We start from the raw sequence: 9,873 nt of genomic DNA, 5'->3' as shown, positions 1-9,873 counted from the left end.
CAGGTTATAACCTATTGATCATTTTATTCCAGAATAAATATGGGGTTGAAAAATAAAATAGCTAAAAATATCTACACAGTAGAACATCACAACCCTTTTGGTGCTTTTTTTAAAAAAAACTTTGAATTATTTTGAAATTTTAAATTGAACAATCTGGAGGGGAAAGGATTACAAAATGCAAAATGATAGCGATTGGGGCGTGAGAACTGTATAATCGAGCAAATATATACATGAAAAGTTATGTAAAACTATTTGACAACATAAAGTGGTGCTTCTATTTTTAACTCAAAATCGATGTGAATGCTTCTTTTTCCAACCTTCAAATACTGTGTCTGTCTTCTCTGTTTTATTGACACTTAAAGAGTAATTCCAAATTCAAACCGCAGTTAAAAAATGTAATTTGATACTTTAAAAGTCCTTAAACTTATTTAATTTTTTTAAATTTTTTTTCTTTTTCAAAAATGTGTAATTGGCTTCTTTATATGACTCATCAATTAAAGCCAGCAGAGGCATAACCTGGGTCATAGGTATGATGGCAACTCTGCAATCATCTTTACCTTAAATGAATAGTTCCCCCTCTATCTGTGTTAAGTACACTCCCAAAAGTTAACTGTCCAATAACATTCAACATTCCACTATTAACAAGGCAACTATTCTTCTGCCTAGCCAATTCCCCATCCTACTGAGCAATGAAAGGTTTACTGGTTGTGGTCTTATGATTTAACTTTAAGGGGAAGTAATGGGGTCTACAACTGACCCTGATAAGGCCATACAAGTAGCAGATAATTCACTGGACGTGGTGTTAGGTTGTAACTTTAAGGGGTGTTAATATGGTCTTCAACTACCCCGATAAGACCATACAAGTAGCAGATAATTCACTGGACGTGGTGTAAGGATGTATTTTTAAGGGGTGTTAATATGGTCTTCAACTACCCCGATAAGGCCATACAAGTAGCACATAATTCACTGGATGTGGTCTCATGATGTAACTTCCGGGGTGTGTAATGGGGTCTACAACTACCCCTGATCAGGAAATAGGAATGTAGGAGTATCATGGGAGGTCCAGATGTAAAAGAGAAACTTACAACACCTCTACTTTTGCTTTAAAATCAATATAGCTGACTTCTCAACTTTTTAAAAAAAAATATTTCTTATACGATCCACCTCCACATTGAAATCAGGATTTGTTTCACCCAACGCACATTCCGTCTTACGGAAGGAAATTCTTTGCGACTTTCTTTCATGCTGGCGCAAAGAACAGGTAAATGAATATAACTGTTAACCCAACCAGCAATGCAACTTGTACTGGTTCAGTCTTCCAATTTCCCATCCTTTTTTAATTTTGTTTTTGGAGGGGAGGTGGGTAGAATGAAACCTTGAAGGTGCAAAAAAAGTTTAATTTTGCCTTGTTAGGCAAGTATAGTATTCTATGTGTCATAAGCACCGAGTGGTACCGCCCCTGAGGAACACAGTAACGCAACGGAACAAAGAAGCACAACTGAAAACTGGAACAAAAAATTTCAAGATTGAACACCGTTCCTGGCATCTTGTGATACCCAGCCTTTGTGTACCCCTCAATCTTTGCCATGAAGGACTTGGAATTGATGCATTTTTGTGCAGTGCTGGGCTGTTGATATTCATTTCAAGTATTATAGACATATGTAATGGTGAAAAATTATGAACTGTGGCCTTTTTCATTGTTACTTGTAATGCAATTCAGTAAAGATAAGGAAAGAAAGCGGAAAATTCACCATGTATCAGTGCCTGGCTTTTATTATAATGTTACTTTTGACTAGTGCTCTTTTTGCTATACAAATAGACTGTAGTTCTCCCTAAAGCATAAAAAATAAAAATAATAAAACAAAAAATACATTGGCTTACATTATAAAAAAAAATTAGTTTTTTCTGTTTCCCTTAAAAAAATGTTTACCATAAAAATTATGGAGTTGCCCGATTCTGAATATTTCTCCATACATTTTGGAATCATCAACTCCAAAAAATCATATACTTGCTTTACTATTTATACATTTCTTGATCTCGTGTTACAAAAGATGAAAGTGTACGGTGGTTCCCTATTTTGTTTTCTGAATTTTTTAATTTTTTTTTTTAAATTGGTCGCAGGGGGACATTTAACAATACATGAGAAAAATGGAAAAAAATTAGAAAAAAAAAGAAAAATAAATAAAAGAAAAATAACAGTTACACGTTGTTCTCAATGTGTGGCTGAGTGCCTCGACTTTTTTTTTCATGTTTTGGTGTGGTTCTGATTTGTAGAAGTGTCCAAACAGGTTGTGTGCTGGAGTTTCTTTGAGAAAAAAAATGCACAGCTTAGTGTAGGCCATTACCTGTCTCTCAACAGTAGTTATTCAATGCAGCCATGTACATAACCGTTATGTAGCAATAAATGTGCCATTTTTATAAACCTTTTTGATGCCTCCTTTCTTGTATGTGTGTGAGAATTTAGCATTTTTGAAAAATTTGGGTATAAAAAAACAGCTAAAAATATAGGCTCAAAGGATAACAGTAAAGTTATAACTATTTTACTAAATTCTGATAAGTGATTCCCTTTTTACAAACAAACAGAACAATGTCCATATTGTGCTGCTCACCCTTTTCTTTCCAAAAGTTAATTGGGCGACGACTAACATCTTTCTGTACTTGCCCTGAAGTTGAGTCTAATTCAATCTGCTAACAGATCCCATGATGCCTTGTGTTCTCTCTCAAAGTAATTTAGCATGAAATCTAAACAATCTACACAATCCCACAAGTAAATCCAGTATACACTGCACAGAGCACATACAGAATGTGTATGGTGACTAGCCTGGCAGCTTCCATCACATGGAGGAGCAGGAACATGTAATAAGTGGAAGAAATCATAAGTAAACCAGTTACATGAAGTTTATAGCCTGTGCTGTATGAGCACTAAGGGTCAATAGCTTTTCTGAACAGAGCATGAAGTGCGGAGTACAAGTTGGGGGAAGGTCTGCAGCATGAGGTGAGGAGAAAGATAGGAAAAGTTTTGTAGAATCACAGACTTGGGTGGGAGAACTGATTAGGGAACAGGAGAAATCTTGTACCTCACTATTCTGTGTAGGAGACGGTCCTGAACACATCCAGCACTGCTACATACACAGAAAGTTCTGTCACATGACCTGCTTCAATGTGAGAAGGGAGCAGCAGCCCCTCCCCTCTTGTGAAACCGTGGATCTGTTTATCAGACGGATTCATAGTGCTTGTCAGCAGCTGGAGCTGTTTCAGAACTGAGATAATCTGATGGTTAAGGCAAAGAAACTGCTGGATAACAAAAATAATAGGCAAAATTGTTCTACATCCCAAGAGCTATTTATTTGTGGTAAAAAAAAAACAAGTTCACAGTTGTTCTTTAAAGGAAATCTACCACCAAAATCCACCATAATAAACCAGGGACACTTACTCATATATGCAGGAAGCCTAACTGTGGTAATCTTCTTATATTTGTTATCCATGGCTGAAATTAGTTTTAGAATTATGCTAATGAGCCAGAAGGGCTATGGGGGCATTACCAAAGCTCCTCTGTGCTTTAGCTTCACAGGCTGTTATGCACTCCTCCCCCGTTGTGTGACACTATAGCAGGCAGAGGGTGGAAGTACTAAGGGAGCATTAAGGAGTATAAGACGTGCTCCTGCACTGTGTAATAGCCTTTGCTACTGCATGGGGTAATGCCCCAGAGCCCTTTTGGCTCATTAGCTTAATTTAAAAAGTTGATTGGATCTATGAGTAAGTGTCCCTGGTTAATCATGTTCAATTATAATGGTAGATTTCCTTTAATTTTATTAGGGTTTCACAACATGGGTGGGGGTTATAAAAGCTAATTATCCTGCTCCGACTACCTGTTCAGTCTGTTGATATGCCTGGTTGGGGAAACTGTTAGATGTCATCAGTCTTGCTGCTGTAACAGATGGGGGTCAGTGGACCAAAAAAAGTAAAACCACTGATGTCCGTTGTCCAGTCTCGTTACCACCATCACAACTGGGAGTTTCAAAAACTTACCAAGGGGTAAGTAATCAGAATTGGGAGAAGGGTAAGTAGCTTTATAATTTCCTGTGCCCCTCTGTCTTGACCAACCCCCAGAGAGCTCCATTTAACGTGGAAAACCCCTTTAAGCCCCTGTCCCCCTATATTATATTATGTACATAGTCCAATAACTATATTTCCTGTTGTGAAAAGACAATTTGTGCCAAAGGATCCTTTACTTCCTCCAATAATTCCACATTTTTGCATTCCCACACAGTTGGAATTTTGCCTCTAGACCTTAAATCGGAGTCATTACCTCTGAACCCCAAAATGGTAACAAGCCTCCCTACTGTCCAGAGGATGATGCCATAGTCTCTGTTCCAGCCAAGGCCCGCCCATCTAACACTCACCTATACACAATTTAAGTATACAGAACCACAATAAAATTCTAAGTACATCAAAAGTAAATATTTGAACAGTATATCTTTATTTCTATTTGTGCACAAAACTGGCAATCAACAATCAGTATTAAAAACATCCCATAAAAACGAAAAGTGGTGGTGGTCAATACAATGATCGATATTAGGCCATATTAGGCATACAAGTAGAACAGGGAGAAATATCACGGTATAACCAGAGTTCAGAGCCTAAACCAGGCATTCCACACTATCTATTCATACCACAGTAGAGAGACTCCCCGACCACCACCACAGCACCCCGACGCACGTTTCGCCGTCGCTTCCTCAAGGGGGTGTGCTGTGGTGTGGCCCGTGCATGGCAGATATATACAGGTAAGACCGCCCTCGTAATTGTAAATGGCCAATAGATTTCACCTACTGACCTGTGGTGTATACGGATGGATCCGGTAGCCACTCGTGCGCATCCCAGCGGCATTAACACACACATCCGGAGGCCGGGCCGGAACTTCCGCAAGACGAATGACGCGCAACACTAGCGCGTCATCATAGTACGGAGTCCCGCACCCACCACCAGGATGCGCATGCGCACCGCGTGAATGCGCTGCCGCCGGCCATCTATAATATGGGCGATAATGAGGGCAGCCCTAGATTCGGAGCAATAGATCAGTGGAGTCATATACCATTATAATGCTAAAAACATGAGACTATGTATACCCATCAGAAGTATTGTCATGACAGTGTTACATTATAATTCATACATGCATTATCGTGCCATAAATACAATTCATTATACTTTATTAAAAAAGTGATAAAGGTGACAGTGCTGAAAATAAGAGGTGCAAAAAAAAATAATAAAAATAAAAATAAAACCGTGACTCGTGAAGTGATTGTGCTGTGCACTAAGAGTGAAAAAACGTAGTGAGACCGCACATTACATATAACAGTACAATATTATATAAATCATTTGCTATATCATCCATGATTAAAAACCAACTTTATACATGGAAATTGTGAAGTAACATGATGAGGTGTGTACCTGGAAATTGTGGAATAACATGATATAGTGTATTTACAAAGTATTAATATTTTTATATTTATACTACCAAATGTGTGAAAAAATAGGTAGATGTAAAAACTGGTATGTGTAAGTGAAATAAAAAAAGTGTCTCATTCTATTTTGATAAATCAATAATGGAAGTGCATTTAAAGACCTGTCAGAACGACATGGATGGAAATAAGAAATACTAGTGAGGACGATGCTGACTTTCTAATAGATCAGACAAGTGGCATTAAAGAATAAATTAAGTGCTAATATAAAAAATTTTTAATATATGAACTAACATTAGTCCAAATATATACATTAAAGTGCATACGTGTAATGAATAAGTGTTGTAGTGCCTATTATAAATATAATGTAATTACGCTGAATAATAGAGAAATAAAAAATAATGCAAGCAGGAGGAGAACGTCCCCCCATTTAATCATAGAAATAAGTTATGTCAAAAGGACATATAGGATGGAACACCACCATGAGGAAGCAACGCAAACCCAATATGCGTGGGATGAATTCAATTAGCGGATGTTTGTCAAATCCGAATAGATGAGTATTCAAACCCATGAGACCAATTTTCCCATAAGGGTCCTAGGGAAAACAAAAATATAAATATTAAAAATTAAGAAAAGGCTCCAAAATCAGTTGTCAACCAAGTACAACCTGAATATAAAATTACCACACACTAAGCCACTATTGCAGATGTATGTACATGCAGTTAAAAATTACGACTAAGGGCCAAAGTCATATAAAAGGGGAGAAGGAGAGTTTTTCATTCAGTCCATTTGGAAATGTAGTATTCAACTTAACTATCCATTTTAGTTCGATTCTCTCAAGTTTCTTGAAGATGTCCCCCCCACGGGCATTCAGAACAATCTTATCTATACCGAATGCCCTCAAGTCTTGCCATCTACTCTCGTGATGTTCAAAAAAATGTTTTGGAACAGGTTTAAGTTTGGCAATCTTTTCGAGGTCTGTGGGTAAAAGTTTACCTGCTGAACGGATGTCTCCAATATGCTCTTGAAGACGAGTTTTCAATTGACGTGTAGTCATGCCAACGTATTGCAGCCCACATGGACAGTAGATGATATAGACAACCCCAGTGGTACTGCAGTTGACAAAATGAACAATATTAAAACTCTGCTGCCCTACAGAATCTTGAAATGTTTTTCTTTTCGTAATATGTGGACATACTGAGCAGTGCCCACAAGGGCATCCGTATACACCACAGGTCAGTAGGTGAAATCTATTGGCCATTTACAATTACGAGGGCGGTCTTACCTGTATATATCTGCCATGCACGGGCCACACCACAGCACACCCCCTTGAGGAAGCGACGGCGAAACGTGCGTCGGGGTGCTGTGGTGGTGGTCGGGGAGTCTCTCTACTGTGGTATGAATAGATAGTGTGGAATGCCTGGTTTAGGCTCTGAACTCTGGTTATACCGTGATATTTCTCCCTGTTCTACTTGTATGCCTAATATTGCCTAATATCGATCATTGTATTGACCACCACCACTTTTCGTTTTTATGGGATGTTTTTAATACTGATTGTTGATTGCCAGTTTTGTGCACAAATAGAAATAAAGATATACTGTTCAAATATTTACTTTTGATGTACTTAGAATTTTATTGTGGTTCTGTATACTTAAATTTGGTACAGATGCTTTGGCTAGTATAGGGACCTGATGTGAATATGTTGTAAGCTTTATCCTGATTGGTAATACTTGTGATTTATTTGGTTATAGATAACTCTTCAATAAGTATGGATTTCCGTAGTAGGGAATCGAATTGGCTATCAATGGTCACTCAAATTTTTAATTGCGACTCACAGGGTCCCACAACGGGGAATGATGAAACCAAAGATGCTAAGGCCTCCTTAAAAGAACTCTCCAAAAAACGTGTAAAGACTTGGTGGAACAAGGCAGCACTAGAACAATACTTGGCAAAGAATTTAATACCCAGAGGCTTAAGGGTACAGGTTTACCCATCCTTTACTCTGGATGATGAGGTCACTAGAAAAAGATGGGAGGAAGCATGTAATATATGCTCCCGTACCTTTATTGAGATCTTGATTGGTATTGAAAAAAAGAAATTGGAAAATATTGAGCTTGGGATGGCACCCATACAGGAAAAATTAAAATCTTTAATGTCTGCTGACCATCTGAGTAAATTTGAGCAAGACTTAAATGTTGAGTGCTCAAAATGGGAAAAGGATATCCAAACCACTAAAATGAGGAAATTCCAAAGGGATACAATGGATTTCCAAAGACAACAAGCGTACCGTTGGCAACGCTCAACAGCATCAAACTCAATAAGAAGGTCAGAATCTATGACTTCCGTCGACACCGTGGCTTCGGACTCTTCTTTTTCTGGAGCAGAAGGACCCCTTGATCGTAGGATGACACCACACCCGAATCGTGGTACTCCAATAAAACGGAAATACAACAATCAACAAGACACCTCTACTGGGAAGCTGAAGGTTATTAATCTTTCTGATATTACGTTAACGCCAGAGCAATTGTCATTACTATCATTAGGACTTAATTTTAGTCCTGTGGCTGCGTTTGACGATTTTACTGTGATCAAGGATGTTTATTTATTCGCCCGTAAATTGTTGTGGAAGAAACACTTCAGTGTGAATAGGGCTGATAATTCTTGTTCTATTACAGCCCCGGAAGACCTGGAAACACTCGAGATATTAGAATCGTTATTGAGGGAACAAGAACAACCAGGGGTGAGTAACCCAAACAAATTCCCAGATATTAGACCTAAGTCCACCACTTCCCCTCCCCTCTCAATGAGCCCGGAGATAGAAATGTTTGTGAGATTGACTACAGCTGACTTACGCAAATTATCACAAAATCGCAATTATGACAACTTAACCCGTGGTCAAAGACGAGCTCTACATGAGCTAAAAAATATGAAGGAGGTGGTATTCAAACCCGCTGACAAAGGGGGAAATGTGGTGGTATGGCCGATTAAAATGTACGAGGCAGAGGCCTTTAGGCAATTAAAACAATGTGAATGCTATCAACAACTTGCAGGGAATCCCACTGAAATATTCAAAAATGATCTGATACAGATTCTAGATGATGCATTTGATAGACGGATCATACCATTGAGAATCCGTAAAGGCTTAGAGGTGGAGTTTCCTATAATTCCAACCTTATACTTTTTACCAAAAGTACATAAGAATGCCCAAATACCACCAGGGCGCCCCATTGTGTCGGGTTGCGGCAGCTTATGCGAACCAAGCTGCCGATTTGTGGACTTCTACCTACGTCCTTGTGTAGAAGAATTACCCTCCTACATCCGGGACTCTACTGATGTCCTGAGACGATTGGAAAATGTGGTTTTGGAACCAGACATGTTCTTGGTATCCTGCGATGTTGAGGGTTTGTACACGTGTATTGGGCATGATTTGGGGATCGCAGCAGTCGAGTTCTTCTTGGGGGTTCGCGATCTGGATACTGATCTTATTGCATTCATAGTGACACTGATGAGGTTCATATTGGACCACAATTATTTTCTTTTCAAAGAAAAATTCTATGTGCAGACGAGGGGGACAGCTATGGGGGCCACCTGTGCCCCCTCATATGCGAATCTCTTTTTAGGGCACTGGGAGAGGAATGAGGTTCAGGAGGCCATGGACAGGGCATCAGGGCAGGTCATCTCATGGATGCGGTTCATTGATGATGTCCTGTTCATATGGCAGGGTTCAAGGGCAGGACTAGATCAATTCTTGCTGAACCTCAATTCAAATAATCTGAATATCCGGCTGACAAACAACATTAGCCAAGAACGGATGGAATTTTTGGATATTCAGATTGTTGTCCAACCCGATGGCCATCTCAGCACTGCTATTTATCGTAAAGAGACGTCTGTTAATGCTTTGTTGCATGCTAGATCATTCCATCCAGCTCATACAGTACGATCCATCCCAACAGGGCAGTTCTTAAGGGCACGACGCATCTGCGATACATCAAGAAATTTTGAGGAGGAATCAATGATCCTCAAGTCACGTTTTAAGCAAAGGGGGTACCGGGATTCGGATATTCAGAAAGGATATCTTCGAGCAAAATCAACAGACCGGGAGTCCTTGCTTATTCAGAACCCAAAACGTACACAAGAGAACAAGGTAAGGATCATTACCTCGTATAATGCAAAATGGTGTGAAATGAAAACGGTCTTCAAACGATACTGGCCAATTCTATTATCAGATCCGGAAATTAAGAAGCATGTAGCGGATGTACCACAAGTAACTTCTAGACGAGCGGACACCATCGGAGATACTTTGGTAAGAAGCCATTATGTGACCCCAAAATCTAGTAGGTACATTTTCGGATCTAAGGGACCTGACTGGGGATGCTTCCCTTGTGGGCACTGCTCAGTATGTCCACATATTACG

General features: G+C 39.2%; 1 long non-coding RNA gene across 1 annotated transcript; it reads left to right on the top strand.

Moving 5' to 3' along the window:
- Positions 1 to 7,861: 7,861 nt before the first annotated feature.
- Positions 7,862 to 9,628, top strand: LOC140064739 (uncharacterized). The gene is made up of 3 exons (XR_011847808.1): positions 7,862 to 7,944; positions 8,135 to 8,199; positions 9,413 to 9,628. It is a non-coding gene; the product is annotated as an uncharacterized lncRNA (long non-coding RNA).
- Positions 9,629 to 9,873: the final 245 nt, after the last annotated feature.

The sequence above is a fragment of the Engystomops pustulosus genome, chromosome 1 (assembly GCF_040894005.1).
Source record: "Engystomops pustulosus chromosome 1, aEngPut4.maternal, whole genome shotgun sequence".
Classification (NCBI taxonomy): Eukaryota; Metazoa; Chordata; class Amphibia; order Anura; family Leptodactylidae; genus Engystomops; species Engystomops pustulosus.
The sequence above is the reverse complement of the archived record's forward strand: the minus strand, read 5'-3'. Positions and strand labels throughout refer to the sequence as shown.